A 27,827-nucleotide genomic window follows, 5' to 3' on the forward strand; every position below is an offset into this window, starting at 1 on the left:
TTCATAAGTATCGTGAAAACGAGCCAATTCCCCTCAGAAAGTCCTCCACGAAGGCATCATTTTCATTGGCAGAGAGCTTTTGTGGCTTTGCCATGTTTAAATAATCTAATCTAACCTAACCTAAGTTTAAATAGGCAAATGTTTAACAATGGAAGGTTATAAAGAAGGAAAGTAATTAAAAAGACCTGTCTAAGAAACATTTTAGCAGAAAATTTCCAAAATTCAAATGATCGATTTGATTAAAGTTAGCTGATATATATCTTATCCATCTGCCACAGATTTCATAAATTTGAACATATCTTACATGCAATATATTATTACATTTACAGGTGCAATTATAAAACAAACATGGATGTTCATATAGAAAAGCTGCTTAATATAGCAATAATTTAATGATATTTGCATTAAATTGGACAAACATGTATATGCCTTTTCGAAAGAAAGAGTTAATCTTTTAAATTATTATTATTATTGTTGTTGTTGTTACACGTTTGACATAAAATCCTGTTGGAAATCTAATAGCCTTTTCTCAAAACTTGCAAATATAATATTGTCCCTTTTAGGTATAGACATATTTTATGAATCATTTTTGACCAGATTCTGAGAATACAAAGTCATACTGTTCAAATTCTATACAGTTTAATGTCTAGAATTAGACAATCTCAGATTTAATTAATAAATTTTCATCATTCCCTTCTCCAAGATTGTATGGCAGTTTAACATATTTTCTCATTCTTTCCGAATTTACACAGTAATTATCTATAAAATTCTGAAATAACAATTAATTTTAGGATTTTAATAAAAAGAAATTTCATCGTAGATCAGTTTCCCATTACTGCTTTTGCATGCCTAATTTACAGATTTCCGGGAAAATTTCAAAACTGACAGAGGTTTGCATTTGCGAGTTATTTGTAAGACTGATAGCGTTGTATGTCATGAACAAAATAGCATTTGTTGAGAAAAAGGTAACTGATGAAATTTCCAAGATATGGTACTGCTGTTACTTCCTTTAAATTTTTAAGGATCACTGTATTTTCATGGAAATTATCATAGAAGTACCCTTCTCCGTTGAAGAAATTTGACAGTAATTAGGTTTCAAAATCAAATATATGAAGTCACATATATGAATTTGCTATAATCAAGTTTCCTTATAAGATAAAGAGTAATAAAACTTATTTTTTACTATTGATTAATTTCAACAGTAACAAAATTGACAACGATTTATGACATCTCAAATCTACAGCAATATCTATAAATTATCACTGATCTTTGCCGTATAATCTGAAAGTGTTCTTACCTTTCCTGAAGCCACAGCTAAATATATTTTAATTTTTCTGGTCCTTGGCTTGCGCGTTGTCTCTTATTAGTACTGCCATACCTCTCTGTCTAACATTCAAGAGCTGCATACACGTTATCTCATTTATACTCTACGGAGAGCTAACGAAATGGTTCAAAATCTTAAAATAATAGATTAATTAACATAAAATACTCTAAAATTTTTCTTTCTAGTTTAGCGTTGGTTTAACACAGTTTAGCGTTGGCGAAAATTCTCCCAAGCTATAAGTTAGTCAAAATATTCTAACCCTCAGTAAAATTTTCAAATTTACAGTGAGATTGGATTAGATTCTAGAAGTGCTGTCATTTATGAAATGTAGAAAAATAAAGTGCATATATTTAGTCCCTAGCTTGAGTAAAAAAAATACTCTGTGTTTTGAAAACTGAAAGGTTTCGTTGTTGAAACAATTTTCTAATTCTATAACTTTTATCGTAGTCATCTGGTTAATTTTATTATATTTCAAGCTATTCAGATACAGATTAGATATATGTATTTACATATATCTAATCTATATCTGTATCAATACAGATTAGATATATGTATTTACGTTTTTTCTAAGGAAAAACTGAAACCTACTCAGCCTGATGCCAGTGTTTGTGGGCGATAAGTCCTCAATGATAAAATGTTTGACAATTGCAAGCTAACAAATTCACAAAAAAGTTGAAACACTATTCTATTCAGCGTCAAAACCAAGATTCCCTTGATGAGAAGAAAAAAATGCTCTGCTGCATATATGTATATTGACGATGTGGGTAATTTGAAACCTGGCACTGAAACACGCGATTTGGTACTTAACTGACGATTCACACAGATTGCGCAGGTCGTATATTTAATTAGAAATTTCCCCAGGGTCGGAAGGAACTTGAAGAATTGACTACTTAAAAAATAACGTAGATGAAAGAAGAGCCAGAAATTTAATTTAAAAGAGAATTTTTTCCTCTACGGGCTTTTTACTTCGATTTAAAAGCTGTTTTCACTGTCCTTTTACGAGACGTTTTTGGAAATAAAATTGAAATCCAAAGTTAATTGTTTCTGGGTACTTAGCTGAGTTTCAAGTTTAGGAGTGCCACGAGCATAGAATTTGATATGGTAAGGAAAATTAAACTTTAATTTTCATTCCAGAATGAATTTCCAGGTTCATTTGAGAAAATGAAAATTAAAAGAAATAATTGGGTGAACCAAATACCTGTCTGGAAATTACATTTTTCAATAGAAAATAGAATGCAGAAAACGGAGAGTTACAGAGCATGGTGGAATATTATTAAAGTCATTTTGATTTAACTTTACCTTCTCCTTTTCTAGTCGGATGCCAATTCATTTCGCGCGATATATTCAGAGCAGTTTGAAGAATTACTTCTTAAGTTACTTTTCAAGAAGGTTTTAATAATTTTTCTTTCCTTTTGGATCTAATATCCGAGAACATGGAAAATAAATTACTGAAGTTGAAGAAATTACAATTAAAAATACTTTTAAACTTTTCAGTACTTATTATCTGATTGGAAGATTATTTGCGTTTTATTTAAATGTGTAAGAGATAATGTTAAGTAACATCAGTTCTCGACATATCGCTTTAATTAAAACTTATTTTGTAAAATATAATGACTTAATATAATATATAGAAAGATAAAGATTATTCGTGTGGAAAACAAGAAACGGAAATACATTCTTTAATTTTATGTGATAGTTTCAGATTCTACTCATATTATTTTCTCAAAATTCAAATTAAGACAAGAATAGAATACTATAGAATATTAGATAGCTATCTAGAAACTTTACTAAGGCTGTCTAAAGGCTATCTGTTTTTTGAGGATGATTTCTTAAAGAACTGTCTAAGTATTTATAATTACTTTAGTGCTAAACTTACCAAGATTTTATATTCCCGCCCATCTGGCTTCCATTTACGCTTAATTGAGGAGTAACATGGAAATAACCTATGCAAATCGCTTTTCTGCAGGCAACTCTCTTTATTTGTTCCTTTCCCCAAAATCACGATAGCGTCTAAATAAATTCCACTGAATTCACTGAATGCAGAAAACTTCCACTGAATTCACAAAATAGAATTTTGTTTCATGTTGTTGTGACAAACATCAGATAATTGCAGAAACTAGGCTTTGCGCACTCCCTTGACTTTGTCAATGTACAGATGTAATTATATTCACTTAAAAGTCAAAGGAGCAGCCAACAAAAAAATACATAATCTCAATAAACTACATTTAAACCATACAACAAAATAACATAAAAAAGGAAAATCCTCTTACGCATTTAAGCACTAGACAAAGCAAATATCTACTTACCTTATTTAGAAATTTCTTCGTCTTCAGTCTGTGGCACACAAAATTCCTTAACAGCATAAAAAAACTTCCTACAATTATCTGAACTCGAATCCGTATATCGGAGGCGCCACATAAATTCACAAAATAAGATCAAAAAAATATCCTAATAAGCGCCGTTATCGTCCGACGTTTGACCATACGCATTTCCTTTCTACGAATAGGACACTTATAATGGCTGTTAAGTAAACCTTCATTTACACACCAGTCAATTAACGCTCTTGGCTGATCTTTACAATATGGTAACTGGTAGTTTGGCGACATTTTGGAGGCGATGAAGGTTACTACCTGGGACTTTGGTAATAATGTGAGCAGTAATCAGTTCCGATTACGCATTATTTTGTGTGAGGGAAACGAGAGATCATGTGATATGTCATGTGATATTAATGGACGAATTACGGTTCTTTAATCGGAAAAGGGGGGAAATCGGGAAAAAATCTGGAAATTTTGTATTTGCCTTTAGTCTGTGTTGTGTGAAACAGTGTTCGTTAATTTTTGGATCCCATGGCCCTAACTAAAGGGAATTCGAAATGGGTATTTAGTGGGATTAAAAAGGGTAATAAGTGTTTCTTTAAGGTTGTGCGAGATAGAAGTAAAGATGTTTTATTAAGTTATTTATTTTACCTGGTACCTTGGTGTGAACTATAAGTATGATTTTAAAGATCCTGAAACAGAAATAAGAAAAGTTTATCGGACACGTAATCAAGATTCTGAAGAAGAATAGGTAAGTTAGTATTTTTAATTATTTGAGGATATTATTTTTATGCATTGTTCTAAATGTAAGTTGGAAGTAAAGTAATTTGCGTAAACGTGCATGGAAATAATTTAAAATTTGACACTAAGTATTTGTAACCATTTGTAATGAAGTAAAGGTATGAATTAGTTAGTGACGTTTGTAATATAATAGATAATGTAGAGGTAAAAGATTTTGGATATTTTATTTATTTTATACGGGGAAATGTTCATATTGGGAAAGGGTATGTACTTTTTCGCGATCAGGTAATTTCATATATGTTCTTTTTACCGGGTTTAAAGATTCAGAAAATTGTTATGCATTTTCGTGAAATTTTTCTAATTTATGAGAAAAAAGCAGTGTACATGGATATAGTGAATAGTGTGCGCAATGCCATTTTTGTGCAATTCTGGGATGTTTTTTTAAGTAAAAATAAGTCGACGTGTAGATGGTTTAGTGATATTTAATTAAATGATAGTTATTTTGTGAATTGTATGTTTGTAGGAATTTGGTATACGTTTAAGTTGAAGTAAACGTGCATGGAAAAGTATTTGTAATGCTTGCGGTATGAATTCGTTGGTGACGTGTATAATATAATAGATGATTTAGAGGTAAAAGTTTTTGGATATTTTATTTATTTTATATGTGGAAATGTTCATATTTGGAAAAGGTATAAACTTTTTCGCGATCAGGTAATTTCATATATGCTCTTTTTACCGGGTTTAAAGATTCAGAAAATTGTCATGTATTTTCGTGAAATTTTTCTAATTTATGAGAAAAAAGCAGTGTACATGGATATTGTGAATAGTGTGCGCAATGCCATTTTTGTGCAATTCTGGGATGTTTTTTTAAGTAAAAATAAGTCGACGTGTAGATGGTTTAGTGATATTTTAATTAAATGATAGTTATTTTGTGAATTGTATGTTTGTAGGAATTTGGTATACGTTTAAGTTGAAGTAAACGTGCATGGAAAAGTATTTGTAATGCTTGCGGTATGAATTCGTTGGTGACGTGTATAATATAATAGATGATTTAGAGGTAAAAGTTTTTGGATATTTTATTTATTTTATATGTGGAAATGTTCATATTTGGAAAGGGTATAAACTTTTTCGCGATCAGGTAATTTCATATATGCTCTTTTTACCGGGTTTAAAGATTCAGAAAATTGTCATGTATTTTCGTGAAATTTTTCTAATTTATGAGAAAAAAGCAGTGTACATGGATATAGTGAAGAGTGTGCGCAATGCCATTTTTGTGTAATTCTGGGATGTTTTTTTAAGTAAAAATAAGTCGGCGTGTACGTGGTTTATGTGTATGTGTTATTTTGAAAAACGCGTAAGGAGTATGGTATTGTGCACTTTTTCCCAATTTTGCAGTGAATATTTGTCATGATTAAGCAGTTTTGTTAGATAAAATTTCTAGCATAAGTGTAATTCGGCTAGTAGATTGTTGGAAGAAGTGTTCAGTAGATAAAAAGAAAAGAAACATGTCTTTACTTCGTGAAGACAAAATGGCGGCGGGAAAAAAAAATAGAGGGTTGCTGTCGGAGAGTTGGTCGCCAAATTTTCGCAAAAAAACGCCAAGTTACCATAATGTAAAGATCAACCATGCTCTTTTCCCCTTTCTCTCCAAATCGTACAGAAACTTCAAATTAATCTTACTACATTCAGCAATTCTACCGTCTAAACAACAAAACAAACAAAGTACTTCCTAACCAACACACACTGCAAAACATCCCATGATTCAAAATTGCCTGGAATAATGTAACCGATTACGTCATAATAGGGTTTCCATAACATTCAGCTACTCAAGTTACCATAAATGAAACAACTTGGCGATAAGCAAAACAACTTGGCGATAAATGCAACAACAACTTCGCGATAATGCAAGGGATACCCTTCAGTCTACTCTAACCAAGTATAATAAGTACGGAAAAAAATATTAAAAATTATTTTGGTACTTCTTTGTTTTAACGGTCCTCAACCATATTTGGCGATTTTAGATTTGCGCTAAGATCTGAGCTATAATTTCGCCTAGCTCGTAAAGCGTAAATGTAAAAATAAACAGCGCAATATATAATAATAACAATAATGCTCACAATTCGTTTCCTAAGAATATTTTTAAGAATCTTTATCCTTATCTTTATTGTTATTATTTTATCGCATATAATTCTTCCAGTCAACTGCAGCACCTTCACATATATTAAGTTTGTTACACCATTTCATGCACGTCATCTCCTCTGCCCATGAATACATAAATTTAAAAGCAGTGACGAATGGGAATCTGGAACCTATGAACCAACTTCTAACTCGGAAAGCCTTCTTCTTGGCAATTTTTAACATTGTACCTTCAATGTGGTTATTTTCACATACTCGTTTGTCAGGTAAAAGATCTCTTTCTTGAAAAAAAAAAATGATACGGCATACATCTCATTACTTGGTAAATTAAAGAATATTAACTTCATATTCACAAAAATGCAATGAATATATTTTTAAATAAACAATGCGAAATCATAAACCTTAACAAAAATGAATAATATAAGAACTCGAGGCGAGAGCAAAAATGCAGCATAATGCTAATGTAGGCTTGTTTAGCGAGGTACAAAAACAAGCAGCCGGTGCTAATATAAGATCACGTGGCCAGATATCTCGGCTGATTGGCGATTCCGTCTCCGGGATAGGTATAAAAAAGAAGTACCATTAATTTTTTCAAAAAAAATTTCGAAAAACGGTCACATATTTTCATATACATCCATTGAAATGCTTTCACGATAAATGTTCTTTACAAAGAACAGAAGAACTTAATATTAAAAGAATTTGTAGCATCGATAAAAGTGCCTATTATGAATAAAAATTTAAATTGTGATAATCTGTCGTTTATTCAACGTACATGATCATATTTTTGGGGAAAAAATTAAAGTTTTATTATATTATCATCTTAAAAATATTTTTCATCAATAGTTTTCTTTTCAAAATTAAGAAACATTAAATATTCAAAACGCAATTAAAAAGGAGTAAATGGCAACGGAGTTCCATTTGAAGATTTCGAGTTAGTAGCTTTGTGCAGTAACCTCAGTTAATGGTACCCTTTGACGAGATATGAATTTCAAACATTTTGCTGCAAATCATGTAATATGTGCATTTGTTTATTTGGAATTTCGTTTTAATGTACTTTTTATATTCTATCTGTTTATTTTTCTCGTTTTTATTCAGTTAACAGTTTCTGTAGGAGAATTTTATGTTTATTCAATGCCCATCTTTGTTGTTTTATATTCTTCGTTCATGAGTTATTTTGTAGAATTTTAACTCTGAGTAGAAACTCTGCTACTTCGTCTTGTCGAGAATCTCTGTCGTGATGGTGGTGATATTTGGTAATTTCATGCAAATTAGACGACTTTTTTGTAGCTTCCGGAAAACTTGTTTTCAAAAAGCTAAGACCGATTTTTTCTCAACTTTTCAAAAAGCTTGAGCAACTCCATAAATAGAACGTTATGCGCAGTTGTAAGACAGAAGGATCTAGTCTGTTTGCTTATCTTACACTATCGAATGCTCTGCTCGATAGTTACGGCTGTGCAGACGACATTTGTGATCAGTGATTTTCCTCGTGTATTGCGGAAAATTTTGCGTTTCTTTCTCTTTTTATGCTTGGATTATTTATAGCTGTTTATCTTGTCTGTAAGAGCCGTTGTTTTCATATCTTCATTTCATATTATTTACATATGTAAGGGGAATTTCTCTTTTTATTCTTTCTCTTTTTATGCTTGGATTATTTATAGCTGTTTATCTTGTCTGTAAGAGCCGTTGTTTTCATATCTTCATTTCATATTATTTACATATGTAAGGGGAATTTTATGAATACTATCACATATACGTAAGTGATATGTAAGCAATATTCGTAAAATGAAAGAAATATGACTATTGTAAAAATTTAGCCTCGGTTTTCTGCTATTTTTTTTAAAGATCCGTGCACTCTCTTCACTCACTGGGCATCTTCACATTTCTTTTTTAAATGTCTACCACAAGTATGTTGGAAGCTGTTGTCTAATGCAAGTATGTTGGAAGCTCCTAGTTGGAAGTTGTTCGTGAAAAAAAATGGTCGTGCATTTTTCTAACAAGTAGATTTCTAAGTTATTTCAAGCAGCAACATAATTTGTTATGGCATTATTTTTCACAATATCTCTTTATTATTCCCTTCCCTTTTCCAATTTAAGTTTCAGGTTGTGATATGAATTTTAGCTGCTTTGGTTTTTTAGGTTATAAGCCTATTAGTTACTACTTCAACTCATGCAGCAGTCTTATTACTGGGAACTAAGCTCATGAATAGCAGACGTATTAGCATATTAATATAATACACACACATACACACACACAAACAAGAAAAATTTTAATTTATATTAAATTAAATGAAATAAAAGCTTTTGTTTAAAACACGAAAAAAAATATTTGTTTGGGAAAGAAATCTTCTAGTATAATTCTGCTGTCCGATACATAGTTAAGCCAAGTAATTTTCATGACTAAATGTTTTCTGAAAATCCATTGATTAAGTCTTTGCAGACGGGTAAAGAGAAGAATACATTAATATTAGAAGCTGATGTACCTCAGTCGACCATAAAGTTTTAAATTTCTTTATTTATTCGTCTGTCTTTACGTTTTCTATCTATTATGAACTCCTTATTTCTGGAAGAATTTAGGTGTACTGTTTCATATTTTGCTGCAGCTAATTAATAATTTTTCGCCGTGAGTTGCAGAACAGGAAAATAAAATGGAAGACTGAAAGCATAATTAAATATTTAAGTTAAGTATCTGAAAATGATTAGTTAAGTTAAAGAAAATATTCTTAGGGTCTCATCGGAAACATACCTTAATTCAAGAAAAGAAAATTTAATTATTTCATTAGAGCGAAACCGTCATTGACATATTACTAAAGCCGATAAATTGTAAAGTTTTCTCTGATTTAATGCGGAATGTATACAATTGCATTCGAACTCTTACTGACAGAATCCAGATTCCCTGCTCCCTTTATTTGATTTTAAACAAATCATTTTCAACGCCGGGTATTATCGCTGAAACCATATTTTTTAATAGTTTATAAATTTTAATTTAATCTCTGTTTTCAAATTTAGTTTATACCTTCAGCTTAGATTTCATTTCACGGTATTTCTCAGCGATATGCAATCTCATAGTTATCTTTGAACTTTTATTTACATTACTTTGCATTGTATTTACATTAAATACTCGACTGCGTATAAATTTCTTATTATGTTTCCGAAAAGCAAATAATAATGAAAATGAAATGATAAAACAAATTCTTTTGGAGATATGAAATTTGGAAAAATGAGAAATATTAAGTGCGTTTTGAATACAGAACATTATTTATAAAGAAATTTAATTTCGTATTCCGATTTACTCAAAACTGTTATTATTATTACTTTACCATTAACTAAATAATTTTCTGAAGCACGATTTAAGGTGCTCCTTATATATGTATACTTTTATACTTTCCATGAACGTTTATCGTCTAGTATATTATTATTTCCATTCAATGCATCTTATCCACAAATATCTGTACTTAACTAAGCTAATATTAAATTAACATTATTAGAGCCTATATCTAATCTTAAATAAATTATTATTTTAAATTTCCTTTAAATTATGGAGTAACGAGAGACATTTTTCAGAGATTGTTTGACAATTTTTTTGTTTGGTATCAGTGTTAAATTGCATTTGAATTGTTACTCATTTTGTTGGTTTGCGTGCTTAGTAATTACAGCTGAAAAATTTGTTTGGCATGGGCAATGAACCTAAAGGAAATTTAAGATTTCAGTAGCTGTTATTAGGAGCTCTTCATGCCAGTAGAGTTTATGTTTCATTTCGGCTTTAATAAAAATTATAGTTTGAAAAGACATATTCTTAAAATATTTTCAGTTACACCACTAGTAGTAATATTAGAATTCTCGCAGAAATATTAAAGAATATAAAATGGTCTTTATCCTTCTTAATGTGTTTAAATTTGTGCGTGCAATTTTTCCTTCTCAGAGGTGGCAATAAATTTAATGCAAAAAAGTAAGATTTCCAGCAGAGTCTGACTTATTTATCACAACAGTGAACACAAACTGCGTGTACGCTGTGAATTCATGTATGTTTATTTTTTCGTATTTTATTGCATATCCGTCTCATCTATTTTGCGTTACGGTTTTCTTTTCTTTTTATTTATTACTTATTTCTCAGCCATTTTTTGTGCATAATTATTGAAATTTTCAGTTTGGGTTTCACGTTTTATGGAATAATTGAATTTTTTTAGGAATCAAACTATGTATCTTAGATTATAAGTAGTTAGTAATTGGGAGTGTGTCAACAGTTCGAGAAGAATCTTAAGACACCACCATTTAACATCTATCAATCTGGACGAATTTTTACAAAATTAATGGCATCTGACAAAATATCTTGAATTTGGTATTACTTTGGAATAGTTAATTTTGCGAGGGTTTAAATGTACTGAGGGAATTTATTACAAACATTTTACTGATTTTATTTGCTGCGATACAATAACAAATCAGCACAGACTCAAAGTAAACTCATTAGAAGTCAAGCAGTGGGTTTACAGGGTTCCTATTTAGCTGGATCCTTGAATTTTAAGTCCTGCAACCCTACTAGACAAGTAGTGAGGTTGGGCTATGTCTGAAATAGTACGACAAAAACTTGCGAAGGTTTTTAAGTAACCTTTCTATTAAACTGAACTTTTAGTAAAACAGGCACAACTCGTACTACACATGAACAGCTAACTGGTGCGATGTAAATTAAGCAATACAGACATTTAAATGTTGATAAGTAATATAAGATTACAGAGTCAAATATAAGCTCTAGGCTAGCTCAAATAATTTACCGATAAGTAAGTATCGGCTGCGAAAGAATGCAAAGCATTTAGAAGCAAAGATAATTACATTTAGAAAGAACTCGCAGAAACTACAGCGCGAGTGCCAGAAACTCTGTCTCTCACAGATCCAAAAGCTCCTAACTTAAATACACTAAGCAATAATTTGTTTTATGATGAGGAATACGGAGAGAAAAAGTTAAAGTAAAATTCGAAATCATAATAACTGGTTAATTTAACATAAGCACCTTTCAAGTTCAGAATAAAATTCTCGGTACTTGTATTCTGAGATAACTCAGTGAGCGAATTAGCAATTCGGTTGAGATTTTCGAACTCCTACGTTGCTGATTTTGTGTAGTAGATTATTTTGTAATCTTTGGAAATGTATGTAATAATATATTTTTCTTCGTTAAGTGGGATTTTGGAGCTACCGTGGCAAAACAAATATTTTATCTCCTCTGAGCTCCGCACGTAGTTTCATTTACTTCTCTGAAACTGTCATAAAGGATTTATTTTTAACTTCTGTTCTCCCAGTTTTTGTGGCATAATGTCTCAAAGCATCTTAAAATGCAACAGTATTTGCATTTATAATGTTTTTTTTTTTTTAGTTTATCCCTGTAATCAGTTTATACAATATGTTTAATTTCATATCCAAAACTGATTTCTTTTGGTCGTAAATTTGCATTCCCTTTATTTCTGCGCAGTACTGAGAAAAGAAAGACTAAACATTTATATAATACCCAGTGGAAGTACGGCTATATGCGGATGCGAAATTCTGACGTAGTTATAACGGTAGAAGACACTAGCGGCAGTAGAAGCCGAATGGAGTGCGAAGATACTATCAATCAGTGACCGGATATGTACTAAATCTTTTTTTATGCCAAATGCCTGCCAACGGAAGCCATTATAGTCAGTCCTTTACTTTAAAATAGGAACTTCAGGGTTACTTTCTGCCTCCCGATTTGACTCAACCATAGAAATAACAGCTGCAGAAAAAAGAGTAACTCGCATAATGTTTTCCCCACTTCATTTCTGTTTAGGTTTCGCTCCGTGAAAAACACTCGAATGAAGGCTGATTTAAACTACACAGGTGGTGAAGGTGATGGTATATGGTGAAGACGACATGAGTTACGCTTGCAAATAGGAGGTAACAATGCCATTGAAGTGCCCGTTCTGAAGTAAGCAGTATGTTCCTCTATCAAATTCTTTTTCGTAGACTTGTCTCCTATGAAGAAGCAATACAGAAAAATTCAACGGGGTCAATGTTACTATCTGTTTATATGTGACTCAAGAAATGGTGTGCATAAACGTTCTCGATGGCTATACGTGTACGTGCTAATCGTTCATCGTCAGATGTAGAAACCATCTTTGTTGTTATGTCCTAAGTTAATATAAATTAAAAGTTATATGCTCTTGGCTTATTCTTGCGTTCTCTATATGCTTATCTTGCAACACAAAATTTTTTAAGATTAGATTTGACAAGACAAGCAGTCAATCTAACATCAGAAAAAACAAAATCATCAAAAGTGTTTCCAGACATCTTAAATTCTGTCATGGTTTTCAAATTTTCTGAGCTCGTTAAGTTTTAAAGCCTTATACGTGCTTCATAACTTGTTCAGACCAATACTTTCTTTTCCGTCCTACTTTCCTTAAGACTGTTTGTTGTGCTATTTAAAAGGCCATGAAGTGGTATCCCGTTTTAAATGATTAAGCAACAATTAAGAAACGAAATTAATGTCCCTATGGTGAAAGGTTTTCAAGTAGAAAAGGCAAGATTCAGGAATGTAGTTACTTTGGCACAAAAAAATAGTGCACCACTGTACGGAATTAGAGGAACTATCTACGGAAATTCTTGTATGAGTGAAGCAAGAACCGCTTTAGTATGAAGAAAATTATAGGGGGAAAACAAGTATAATATAATTAAGTACAAAAGGTACAACAAATCGTTTTATTTCCGAAATTCAGAAAGTATTTGCTTAGAAACCAAAGTGATTTTAATTTAAATTCTGAAAATATTAATTTTTTGGTCCCATAGCTGAGGTTTCATGCATAATTTAAAAATTTCACCAGTACATTCTGTTCCAGGTTATAAAAACAAAAGAATTAAAAAAGGTTAAATCATTTTTATCATTTTTCTATTTTATTGATTTTATAGGAACTCATCACCCGAATAGTAGAACGAAAAATTAATAAGTCAATAACAAGCAGAAACAGTCCAAATCAGAGTTGTCTTCTTAGACATGAGTTATTACTTTTTCCCTAAGCTGTATTTTCATTTTCATAAATTTTCTTTGAAATGATTTATTCAAATGGTTTTAGCTATGTCTTTCTATATATAATTTGCAAAGGGTAAAAATATCAGACGCCGAATTTTCAGTGAAATGATAAAAACGAATTTATTATAGCTCCAGCAAAATTCCAATGTTGTCAGAATATCATTAGCCTTTTAATATTCAGAGCACACTTTGCGCATAAATGTGTCATTACTTTGTGAGTTATTAGTTTTCCTGCTGTCATTAAATTCAATATATACTACATTAATGAAAGATGCTGAAAAAATTATTTAAAGCTTTTTTAATTACGCTTAACTTTCTTTTGCAGATGATATTTGTGTTGCAGGTGTTAACCTGTCATACAAAGAGTTTAGTTTTCCTTCTCATTTCTTGAAGCTCTTATCTTATCGAGAAAGACTGAATCGTAAAAAATGCAAAAGCATTTTACGCTTAGTTCATTAACTTCCATTATTCATGAAATATTTGCATCACTTTTAGCTAATAATTTGCTCTCTTTCGAACATTTGTTACATTATTCAAGACTAAAACTCATTCGTGAACATCTTCGTTCGACATCTGTAAATGTAGAAAATTATAGTTTTTATGGTAAACTGGTAGAAATTGGGCTTGTACCATCGTAAAAATTAAAAATTTCGAATTTGAAATGGAGACTGGTATTTTAAATTTTTTGGTATCCAATAATGTCATTACGCTTTCATTTTTAATATTTTCCCTTTTCTTTTCATGTTTTCCATTTTCGCATAAGAGATGTATAGACGTTTCTCTTCGTACTGTAGTACTGTGACATATGGTTAGAAAATCACTAAACTAGGCATTTTTGCTTCAAAGAGTATACCAAAATTAAATGCGAATAATACGTTTGCATATCTCTTTCAATTATTTCTAAAATTAAAGACGTTATTCCAAAGCTGTAGGAAAGGTAGAAGAATAAGAGTAAAATATTTATATAAGATATTGCTCGAGATGAAGAATATTTATCTTATGTCATTACTCTTTTTTGTCTTTTTTTAAATACTTAAAGCAGAATACTTTAATGTTATATTTTTAACAATCTTCAAACTTTTCTTACAACTGTATATAGCCAAAAAAACTCTATTACATATATTCTTGTCACATTTTACAATATATCTTGATTAAGGTTTTACTGTTGCTCTCATGACGTAACTTTAAAACTCAAACTCATTTTTCATAGACTTGAGCGTGACAAACAGGTACTGCATGTAAGAGATTTGGAGAATAATTAATCAGCTGAATAAAATGTACTTCACATCTGAAAATACCTCATCTAAGAGAGTTTTGATTTTCTTATATCTAAATTACATTATATCTTTTCTACAAATATTTCCTGAAAACATTTTCAGAATAATATAACTTTCAGTTTAAAACTTAAGTCTTAAAAAGCGACAGTTCTTGTAGGAAATTTAAGTAAATAATATTTTTCAGAAAAAAGTGCATCTTGTATAAAATGCACGCAACGTTTTTCTTCCGAATCGAGAAGTTTTATTCATTAATATGAATCAAGGTACAAACATACATGTAACGTAATAAAAAGGCATAGTGACTGAGACACTTTCGTATCAGTCACTAATAAAATTTTCAGTTAACTGTGAATATCTGTATGAGTGTTAAGCTGAAATCAGGGCACACAGGCCAACACGCTGATTAGATTAAATATTAGCTTAAATTTCAAACTATTCAATGGTATGTTAATTGCTTTAAATTATGCGATGGTAAAAAGTTAGGATTTGGTGAAGCTTGTCCTTTACAGTCAGAGGTATACTGGTGGAGTTAACAGAATTAAAGGCTTGAAGGTTATATCCGATTAAAATTATTTGCGAAAATCAGCAAACAGAATTGATTTCATTCCTTGCTTTCCTGGGGAAAATGCCTGATTTTATGTTTGCAGCGCATTTTCCGAGATTTTTCTATCATTATTGCGTTTTGACTCTTTTTTACATGATATTAATTACATTTTGTTAATCATTTCTATTAATTTTTCTGTCATTGTTCTTTCGTCTCATAACTAATAAATTAAAGCCAGATCTGGAAATGATACGAAAAACTACACCATTTAGCATTTATTTAATAAATTTTATTCTTTTCGAGCTGCAACTTCCAAATCTCGTAGTAATTTAGTTTCTCATTTACATTTTTATTTTCATGTGTAAACAAACACACTCACAGGCACCCATATATATATCAGCATGGTATTCAGATATGCCTCATAGTAAGTACATTTTGTAACACAGAATGAAGAGGTATAAATTAATTACCTTTTCAGTCCATTTAGCATATTTAGCATGCATACATATGATGAAAACTGTGATTTCGTTTTAAATATATTGTGATGGCCTTTTTCAAACTACATTACACATTGAGCTTGAGGGTAGACACCTCGAAATTCCAAATACATTACTGAAGGATTCGGAATAAATTTTAATGTCCATTAGGGAAGCTAACATACTGCCCTTTATTCGAGGGCGGTAAAGAAGGCATTTCTTTCCTACTGTTGCGGCATGCAACCTTATCAAGATTTCATTATTAATGTGTGCGGCTTGACGGGCGATGTTTAGTGGGAGAGACCTGTCTGCATGTCTGTCATACAGATGTGTGGTCGGTCTCTCTTTAATTGACGATAGTTGCATTTCCCTAATTAATCTCGTTTCGTCCTTACAAAGTTCGCGTCGGAGTTCTAATCTATTTTCTGGACATAGAATACTATTAGAATGAGGGATCTCTCTCATATTAAAGTATGCACCTGATGCGCTTATTTAAAATTTTGCACGAAAGCAACTCCAGATGGCCTTAAAAAATAATTTTTTTTAAAAATTGGATAGAAAAAAATGCACTTTTTCTGATAGAAATTTAACCAAATTCTAGACACATTTTATAACAGAATTAAACTTATCGTTCGTGAATTTTGAATTATGCACTAAATAATTGTGAACTTCTCTGTTTACGTTAAGCTTTGTAAATTACTATATTCCTAAGAATGCTTTCAACGCAATCGCAAATCCACATGGAACCTTTTCATATATACTATGTAAGAAATGCGAAAATACGTTTAAATGGCAGAAAAGAAATAAATATTTCGAAATGAATCATTCAAATCTGAAAATGACAAGGTTCTTCTAATTTATAGGAAAGTTATTCTTATACCTTTCATCGAAGAATAATAACTGAATTGCAGTCTACATCATTTTCTAATGAATCTGCTTGCACTGTAGTTTGATAACCTGGAAATAAATGTATTTTTAGTTTCTGAATTTTTTACATAAACTGAAATTGCTATTATCAAAATGGAATATGAATTAGGAAACAGACATTAAAATCTGTCACATTTTACTACTTAAATGCACGTTATTAAAAGCTTTTAAAAGTACTAATTGCTTGAGCTGTAATTAATTTTCTATGAATTTTAATAGAAATAATTCATTAGCAGATGAAAAGTTTTTTAACAATCCTTCTAAAGAATGCTCTTCCAAATTAGACAGATTTTTCGAGTAAAATGTTTATAAAATCTAGAGACATTAGTGGTTAAACGTAAAATTAATTTCCAATTCCGCATTGTTTATCATTAAAGCAGAACAGATTGTGTTGATGGGACAAAATTAAAAACATTTTTATTACTTTTCTGATATGAATAATTAAATTGCTTCTTCAAATAACTGTTTAAAGGCAAACGACTTTAATTATTTTTCAGTACTTTGTAAATATTTGCCTTCAACATTTACACCTAAATAGGTCAGTTGTTTTTTTTAAAAAAATCAGAGATAATATCGGTTATTTTATCCCTTACTGTTTCAATATAAAAATATCTATTTTTCAAAATTAAAATAATTGAAAATATTTCTTATAATATTATTTACATTTGCACTGAGCTTATTTTTTGTGCCTACATTCTTATGCAGTTTGAAAATGAATATAAGTTACGTATTATATTAATACAGACTTTTATAATTTTAACTGAAATCTTCATTCTATTTTTTCCGTATTTTCCCACCCACCATTGGAAGGGCGGTAAAGTCACTAAAGAATGGAAGCTAGACGAAAGTGCGAAATTCAGCGCCCGGGAAAATCTTCCGCGAAGACATTCCTTCCCTTAGGCAGATAGCCCTCGGGCACTTCCCATAATCGTATAAAAATAAGTATTTTGCTCTAAAGCTCTATTATTTTCTGTAAAATGTTATTATGATTATATAAAATATAATTATTTATTTTTACTTATATTTCTTTAAAGAATTCGCTTATTAATACTTTTGTTTTCATATCTGCATATGCTTTATAGTGGAATTATGCAGAGAGACTTTAGAATAAGTGTCTAATCATATTATAAAGTCGCTTGCATATGTACTTTGCATTTGCATTATTACTTACTGAGTATTAATTATACACTACCCGACATTGAAAATGCAACACTAAGAAGGAGTGTCTCGAACATTTTGAAAATTTCACGGTAGACGCACATCACCGAGTTATGCAAATGATGTGAAATGTGCAGCTCTCCAGCACACGATGAAGAAGGAACCTGCCGAATGTTCAGCAGTTTTCGTGCCATTATTTCTGCTAGGGAAATCATCGTAAAAAATTTATTCTTGTATCAGAGGACACGTGTAATATCAAAGAATGTCAGGCCGTCGTCAACGGCGGCAGTTTCAGCAGACAGATGATATTAGGAGAGGCATGGGGATCGGACTGAGAAGGGCAGGTTGGTGCATACGGCAAATCTCAGCTGACACACACTTGGCGTCCACAGTGCACTGTCTGTGACGAAGATGGTTGGAACAAGGAAATGTGGCAAGTATGGGGAGGGTGCCGGTGCACGCCGGAATGACGTCACAAAGCGTGGAAAGAGCATCCGCCGACAAGCGCTGGTGCATCCGCAAGCCAGTTCTACCTCCAATCTGCAGCATGTTCAAGACACCCTGGATGTTCCCATATCGACCAGAACCATTTGCCGTCAATTGGTGGCTAGTGAACTGCACTCGTGGCATCCGTTAAGAAGACTGCTAGTGACCCCAAATCATAGACGCCAACGTCTACAATGGTGTCGAGCTCGAGCGCAGTGGACGACGGAATGGCACTGGGTCGTGTTCTCAGATAAGTCACGCTTCTGTTTCTCTTATGATAGTCGTTTCGTACGAGTGTGACGTCGATGTGGAGACAGTCCAATCGGCAGCAAATGGTGAACGCTCCGCCATGAAACAACATTATGGTTTGGCGCGCAATTGCATACGATTCCAGGACACCTCTAGTTTATATTCATGACACTATGATGGTGTGCTTTGGCTGGTGACACTCCCCTACCTTCCGGGAGTGCCCAGTGACTTTTATCAGCAGGATAACGGCTGACCACACACTGCTCGCATCAGCCAACGTACTCTGCAAGGTATACAGATGTTTCCCTGGCTACCGTTCTCTTCTGATCTCTCACCAATCGAACACATTCGGTATGCGATCAGATGCCTTTTGCAGACCCTGCCATTGCCGCGTTCAGAAGATGAATTGTGCAAATGTTTGACATAGAACGGACAGCCTTTCCTGAAGAACACCATTCGTAGTCTCATTGAATCTGTACCTAGACGTGTTGCTTCGTGTAGCGCAATCCAGGGTGGTCATGCTTATCTATATCTTTTTTATGTTATCTTGCCACAGAATTGTATTCTATGATATGTATGACCTGTTATAGTGTCTGAATATTACACACCCGTTTTCACTATCTATGGCATTATATGCAAGATATATTTATATCATTATGCATGAATTTATTTTTAACATTTATCATATTATGTAAAATACCAATACTCTACTACCGCAACAAAATTTGTTTATGCAACATCCAGTACCTTGAATGTACTTACTCCAAAATATCAGTAACATACTAATCCAGATATGTACTTATGTATGTGGGAGTCATCAACGTCCAATGCTGAATTAGAATACCAGGATTATGACGTCATCAGTATAGCATCACCCAGCGCAGTAAGAATCATCCCAGACAGCGCTGAGACCTGGTCGAGAGTGGAGGGCAGACGTGAGCAGACGGCTCACACGTCTTCAAGAGTTTATAAAAGGACTGTTGGTGCATCATTATGTTAATCCTGCATACCGTTAACTTCATCTTTATATACTTTTTTTTATTTACTTTTATTTCTTTCTATTAAATAAACCATTTAAATATTACTTCGTGCTCTCATGCTGTGAATCAAGTCAAATTCTACAAAAAAATATGGCGACCAACCGTGCGGCCTCGAATTCCAAAATGTGCGAGTACTAGAACTGTGCTTTGAACTGTGAACTGAGTGAACTGTTGTCACAAGTTATTCGATTTATTGGATTACTCGTATAAAGTGTGGATTACCCAATTGACGACGATCATCTGTCGGGTGAGTACAAAACTTTCTTTCCAATATGAAGTTAGTAGAAATTCCAGAATTGGAAGCAGCTTTAAAGAACCGTAAAAGTTCTGAAATCAAAAGTTTGCATAAGCTTATTTTTAATACTGATGGAGATCGAAATAACCGGAAAAGATTACGTGAATTTTCTGGCTTTATATTTAAACCAGATTCTGAAGAATTTAATAAGAAAATAGATACAGTGCAGAATAGTTTTACTTTGAATGAGTTAATTAAAATTTGCAATGTACTATGCATAAATTCAGAAGGTTTAAAGACGGAAGTCGTAACCCGAATTGTCTCTTACCTATGTGATTTATCTGTATTATTTGAAAATATTTTGCATGAAGAAAATAGTGATATTGAAGATGAAACTACTAATAAAATTTCTGAAGTAATGCTTGATGATAATCAAAGAGACAATCCTGGTTTTAATGAGTCTCAAGTAAACAACAGTATGCAGCTTCCAATTCAAGATCATTTTAAACCTCATCTTAGTTTTTCTGATATTGAAAGTATTGTTAATCCTTTTTCTGGTAATGCATATGAAAATGTTGATAAATGGATTGATGAATTTGAAGATGTTATAAATTCTTTAAAATTGAGTGATTTGCATAAATTAGTTTTTGCTAAAAATCATTAATAGGTAAAGCGAAACTATTTATTCAGAGTGAACCTAAAGTTAATGACTGGTGTAAGTTAAAAAAGCTTTTGAAATCTGAATATGGTAAAGCTTTTAATTCTGCTGAGTTGCATGAAATGTTATGTAAACGTAAATTAATGCCTAATGAATCTTTAGATGAGTATTTTTTGAAAATGAAAGAAATGTGTTCGCGAGGTAACATTGAAGATGCTTCATTAATTAAATATGTTATTGATGGTATTCCCGATTCGGTGGTTAGGAAAACTATACTGTATGGTTGTGAAACAATAACTGAATTTAAACAAAGGCTTAAAATTTATGATAAAATGAGATCGGCCAATGATAAGTTTAAAAATCCGAAACCGAAAGTAGACACTCAAGTTAAAGATAGAAGTAAGCTTTCGTCATCAAACCGAAATCAATCTAACGTTAATAAGGTCAAATGTTTTAATTGCCAGGAATTTGGGCATTATTCTAAGCATTGTGTAAACAAATCGAAGGGTGTAAAATGTATAAAATGTAAGAAGTTCGGGCATTATTCAACGAACTGTCCAGAGCAGACCCCCGAGACACATCAAGCAGCTTTATTACAACGAATTTGTGACAAGGATAGAATTAGGAAGACTGTAGAAATAAATAATCATTTAGTTGATAGTTTAGTTGACACTGGTTCAGATGTAACGATATGCAGCGTAGAGTTACACAAGCAGATTGGTTCTCCTAATTTAAATTGTAGTGATATCACATTAAACGGAATTGAATCAAAACAAACGTACCCTATCGGCTTTTTTATTTCTGATATTTCAATTGATAGTTTTTCACTGCGTACGAAAATTTATGTTGTTAAGTCATTATGTAATCAAATTGTATTAGGTTTGGATGTATTGAGTCAGTTTAACTTCTCTTTTACCGAGAATGGCCTTCAAATAATTTCTCATCGGAATAAAAGTAATGTAAACTTGATAACTGCTGAGTCATCTCGAAATTCTAACGTGCGTTGCGTTATGGGAAATTTGAATACTGCTATCTCATTGAAGAATGCTTATGATCCTTCGCGATCGTCTGGCGTCTCTGTTAATGTAAACAAAAGTCCCGAAAGCGGAAGTAGCTCGACGTTTAATTACCTTTCACATCTGGTGAATGCTATTTCTGTCAACGAGATTGATTTATCGCATATTTCGAATGCAGAAAATAAAGAAAGACTGTGTAATTTAATTAATTCGTACCAACCACGGAAAAATAGACAATCTGACTTCAAGATGCAAATAAATTTATGCGATGATATTCCTGTCTGTCAAAATAGAAGATACATGTCTTTCGCGGAACAAAAAATTGTTGACGATCAAATTAAGGAATGGTTGAAAGAGGGCATAATAAAGCCTAGCAATTCTAATTATTCGGCGCCTATTGTTTTGTGTAACAAGCGTAATAATTCGAAACGTTTATGTATAGATTATCGGAAATTGAATAAGAAGATTATTAAAGACAAATTTCCACTGCCTTTAATTTCGGAAGTACTTGATCGCTTAGAACAGTCAAAAGTCTTCACGACACTAGATTTGAGAAATGGCTTTTTCCATGTAGACATAGACGAAAATTGCACCAAATATACCGCGTTTGTAACACATAATGGTATCTACGAATTTCTTAAAGCTCCTTTTGGTTTATGTATTAGTCCAAATGTTTTTCAAAGGTACATTTATTCAGTATTTCGTGACTTGTTAAATGAAGGTGTACTAATTATTTATATGGATGATATAGTCATACCGGCTAATGATGAAGTTGAATGTTTAGACAAATTAGAAAGAGTATTCAAAACTGCTTCGGAGTATGGATTACAAATAAATTTCAAAAAGTGCCAATTCTTAAAACGTAAAATTGAATTTTTGGGACATGTAATTGAAAACGGAACTATTCGACCATCACCTTCCAAAACTGTTGCTGTTCGAAACTTTCCACAACCGCGTAACTGTAAACAACTACAAAGCTTTTTAGGACTAACGGGATATTTTCGTAAATTCATTCCTCAGTATGCTAAAATAGCTAAACCTCTTAGTGACTTATTTGGAAAAGGTATTGGTTTTAAGTTCGATTCCGAACAACAGGAAGCTTTTTGCAGATTAAAAGAAATTCTCTCTCAGGCACCTGTTCTACACATATTTAGGCAAGGATATCCATTAGAACTTCATACTGATGCTAGTAGTCAAGGCTTTGGTGCGGTATTACTCCAATTGTCTGATGATGGTAATTATCACCCAATCCAGTATATGAGTAAGAAGACTTCACCGCAGCAAGAGAAACTCTGTAGTTACGAATTAGAAGCCCTTGCAGTAATAGAAGCTCTGAAGAAATTTCGAAACTATTTGTTAGGGACTAAATTCAAAATTGTAACTGATTGTAGCGCTTTTCAGAAAACTTTAGATAAGAAAGATTTAACTCCTAAAATTGCAAGATGGGCAATGTTTATTGAAGAATTCGATTACGAAATTGTACATCGTTCAGGAAGCCAAATGAAACATGCTGATGCTTTAAGTAGAAATGCTTTAATTTTAACATCATACACATCCGATGTAACTGAGAAGATTCGGTTAGTACAACAACAGAATGAAGATGAACATGTGAAATTAATCAAGAATTTAGTTGAGAAGGGAGAAGAAAATGGATTCTTCGTGAGAAATGATATTTTGTACAAATTTGAAAATGGTAAAGATCTTCTAGTAGTGCCAGAATCCTTACAGAACGAAATCATGCAGAGGGTACATAAAAAAGGTCACTTTGCTGTAGATAAAACTGTGAATGCTGTAGAGCAAGAATTCTATATTCCCAGACTGAAATGTAAAGTTGAAAAAGTAATTGCTAACTGTATAGAATGTATACTATACAACAAGAAGCAAGGAAAAGCAGAAGGATTTCTTCATCCTGTACCAAAAGAAAACGTTCCTTTGAGTACGTATCATATCGACTTTATTGGACCTCTTCCATCGACGAACAAGAGATACCAACACATTCTAACTGTTGTCGACGCTTTTACGAAATTTACTTGGTTCTATCCAGTGAAATCACCAACTACACAAGAAATTATTTCAAAATTGAAGCAACAACAGACTGTATTTGGAAATCCAATCAGAATCATTTCAGATCGAGGTAGTGCCTTTACATCGAAAGAATTTTCAGCTTATTGTACTGAAGAAGGAATAGAACATGTCAAAATTACTACCGGTATTCCAAGAGGTAACGGACAAATTGAGCGAATTCATAGAATTTTGATTCCTGTTTTGTCAAAATTATCACATGAAGATTCAACGAAATGGTTTAAGTATATTTCAGCTGTCCAGAGGATAATCAACAGTACGACTACGAGAAGTACGAAATATTCACCGTTTGAGCTTCTCATAGGCACGAAAATGAAGAACAAAGAAGATTTGAGAATTAGTGAGATATTGAATGAAGAATATCTAAAACAATTGATGCAAGAACGTGATGAAATGAGAGAAGATGCGAAAAACAACATTTTGAAGATACAAGAAGAGAATCGTAAACAATTCAACAAGAAACGTAAGACACCGAAACTATACAAGATTGGCGACTTGGTAGCCATTCAGAGAACTCAATATGGGACTGGTTTGAAACTACGACCTAAGTTTCATGGACCGTATAAAATCATAGCTGTTCGATCAAATGACAGATATGAAGTCGAGAAAGTAGGATGCCATGAAGGACCAAATTTGACATCTACTGCGGCTGACCATATGAAGCCATGGTCAAATTGATTTGATGTTTGTATCAGCTCAAAGCCTAAGGACCTGATACTCTTTTTTTTCTTTTTTCTTTTTTTTTTATTTCTCTTTGCAGGTACATGATAGTGATGTCCATTCAACAGACATCGAGGACGATGCCTCTTCAGGCTGGCCGAAGCTGTGGGAGTCATCAACGTCCAATGCTGAATTAGAATACCAGGATTATGACGTCATCAGTATAGCATCACCCAGCGCAGTAAGAATCATCCCAGACAGCGCTGAGACCTGGTCGAGAGTGGAGGGCAGACGTGAGCAGACGGCTCACACGTCTTCAAGAGTTTATAAAAGGACTGTTGGTGCATCATTATGTTAATCCTGCATACCGTTAACTTCATCTTTATATACTTTTTTTATTTACTTTTATTTCTTTCTATTAAATAAACCATTTAAATATTACTTCGTGCTCTCATGCTGTGAATCAAGTCAAATTCTACATGTATATTGTATATATTATATATAGCATCTTATCTGATTTTTATCCTCATAGTCTTACATAGTATTGGCACGAATTTTATATCCTTCTTCCCATTCACTTGAAATGACAATAGTAGGTCCTGTAATGATTTTAGCACTTTGTCTACCCATATTGCATATTGTATTGTGACACCTCTTATTAGCATAACATTGTATAATTAATCTACCTGTAACTTTATGACTAATATGGCCGCTATTTATATATATATATAGAAGCTCGTATGTAATAGTCTGTATAAGGGTATGTGTCGCACTCTATAGCATTGATTTGTACTCACTCCAGAGGATATTTCGCGCACTTTACTATAAAAATGTATTTACTACTGAAATGCACTTGCTACTGAAATGCACTGTTTATACTATTGATATGTAGTAATTAATCGTTCAGTAATCTTCTAATTCGTATTTCGTATGGTAACTGTATTGTGTCATCTAACTTGTATATAGTGTTTTGAATGTCAGTATGTACACTATACCCTTGAATGTACTTACTCCAGAATATCAGTAATATACTAATCCAGATATGTACTTATGTATACTATGTTGTAGTTTACTTGAAAAGCGTTATTATAATCAATCTATGCGTAATATTGTAACTTGTACTGTATTATATCATTTAGCCCGTACTCTTCATATGTCATATAGGTCGCACAAATTGTCCAATATATCCGTACCTCTGGTATAACATAACTATTGCGCATGTAGTCTAGTCGCATAACAATCTGCATATGTTATATTGTTTATATATTTTTTTCTTTTTTAAGATGTAATTACTCGTATTATAAACATCGTTTCATGCCTTAATATTAACTCAATATAAATTTGTACATGTATTAATTTTTCAACTGTAACATTGCAATCTGTTCTCATATAGTAGTCGCATCATAAAGTAATTTGTAAGTTATTTAACAACTGACTGTATCACATAATATGTGCATAATTTCATATGATATAAATGGGCTAGTATATTATTAACGTCAATTCAGAGAGAATGTCTCAAGAACCCTTCGTAGTTTTTATGTATACCTTGATATTTGGTGGAATTTAAATTTTTATTAATATATTAAAATAACCTATTTTTTGTTATTTTTTCAGGGTAACCGAGGACCGCAGAAAAGGAATCAAAGGCTGTAGGAATCCATGGCCCGTGTATTTGACATGCCTGCTCTAGAGCATTTACTTTGCTGTAGATCCTATTTAAAAATATTATAAGTATTCAAATCTGCTTTAAAAAATTCAGGACATGAGTATTTTGTTCTAATATTATGAATAAGTAAGCTATAATATATAGTACGACATTAATAATAAATGCGATTACGTAATACATTTAAAATGTATTTGAACAAAATAAAATTGTTTTTAGAATGCTTAAGAAAACTAATATAAAACTTCTAGAAGACACAAAAACGTTAAAAAAATGACGCCGTTGGAACTTAACTGAGCAATTCTTCTTTGAAGTTACATCAAAACATCATCTTTATATTCTTAGAGCGCTATTATACTGATAAAAAGTATGAACGGAATTTGCTTTAACTTGACTCTTGAATTAAGCAAGTCAAGCCGTGTTTTGACTTTCTAGACAATTGGGAAAGAAAACAAAACAATAACATTCGTGATTGCGGCTCGCACTCTCATTTTGAAAGCGTTCTGTTGAAGTCCGACACGCCTTGGATGTCAAGATTATAAGCAAAACGAAGACAGGGGTCGTATAATAATCAAAACAGACATTAAAATCCACCTTTTCAGTTTCTTTTGCACAGCTTACAAAAAATAATCGTGTTCTTGGGATATAATCATTATTTGATATGATCTAACACACATCTTAAGTCATATCTGTACAAATAAGAGATCAGGCGATAAAGTGTTTTTCGTTAAATAATTCAAGGAAGTTCACTTAATCCTCAGGACCTCATCAAATGCAGAAAGTAGTTAGAAGCTTGAAAATTTCAGATGCGTATGCGAGAGGATAGTAATCTGATAAAGAAATGGATCTACTTCTCATATTAATTTATATAAGCAGATTGCAGAATAATTTTAAATATATACAGTTTTCACAAACTTTTCTAGTTAAATTTTGTTCCATCGATATTCAACAATGATACTAGATTTAAGCTATTATTCTTAAGCGCATTTTGGTTTTTGAACGTTTTTTCGTTTATCTTGTTTCATATTTTGGCTGCTTTTGAAGCTCAATATAGAGACGTTAGGTTAATTGGAAAAGCCGGAGAGATGAAAAATGAGTAATGGAACCGGTAATTGAACGCCGGTAATCGAACCACGGACCTCTGGAATACCGGCCCAGCGTGCAGAACCACTACACCACGAAGGCACGCTAGGAAGGCGAGAGAAATACCTTAAAACCATACTTAGAATACCTCAGTTTAAACAATTCGTATAGCCTTCATCTCTTCTACATTTCTACAGCCATTCCTCAATATTTTCATTATTTACATTTTGAAATTGAACTAGAAATTAAACACTAGAAATTGTTTTAGCGAGACCCGATATGATTAGCCCTTAGGCAACAAAGGATTTTGCATTTACGACATCACATATAAGTTTTCAGACATTAAAATAGCATAAATATGCCAGGTTTTACATTATGAGTTCTCATAAATTTAGCTTTCCTATAGCTTCTACGTTTGCTCCCGTTAGAATGCAAATTAGCTAAAGCATAAACATGCTCCGAGTTCCAACAACAGAGTGCTTGGCAGCATAGGCTGGCTTTTATATTGTGTTAGCTTCCCTATTGTGGCAATTTAGCTTGCCGGGGTTAATTTTTGCCATCTGCGATTGCTTCCGAGCAAAAGTTTAGTTAGACATATCTATTTTGCATTCTGCATTAGACCTGGTTTGAACTTCTGTTCTGATTATTCGTAAGCCAGCGCAGTTCTCTCTTTGTCAAGTTGACTTGCTAAAAATAACTTTAGTTGCTCTTTTCCTTTACCTTTTGAT

At 32.3% G+C, this 27,827-nt stretch overlaps 1 long non-coding RNA gene across 1 annotated transcript; it reads left to right on the forward strand.

Moving 5' to 3' along the window:
• Positions 1–4,104: 4,104 nt before the first annotated feature.
• On the forward strand, positions 4,105–26,119 carry LOC146993245 (uncharacterized). Its single transcript, XR_015038547.1, has 2 exons — positions 4,105–4,390; positions 25,968–26,119. It is a non-coding gene; the product is annotated as an uncharacterized LOC146993245 (long non-coding RNA).
• The last annotated feature ends 1,708 nt before the right edge of the window (positions 26,120–27,827 follow it).

This window comes from Stegodyphus dumicola, chromosome X1, assembly GCF_044657685.1.
Source record: "Stegodyphus dumicola isolate Sdum_Otavi_A_Nest chromosome X1, ASM4465768v1".
Classification (NCBI taxonomy): Eukaryota; Metazoa; Arthropoda; class Arachnida; order Araneae; family Eresidae; genus Stegodyphus; species Stegodyphus dumicola.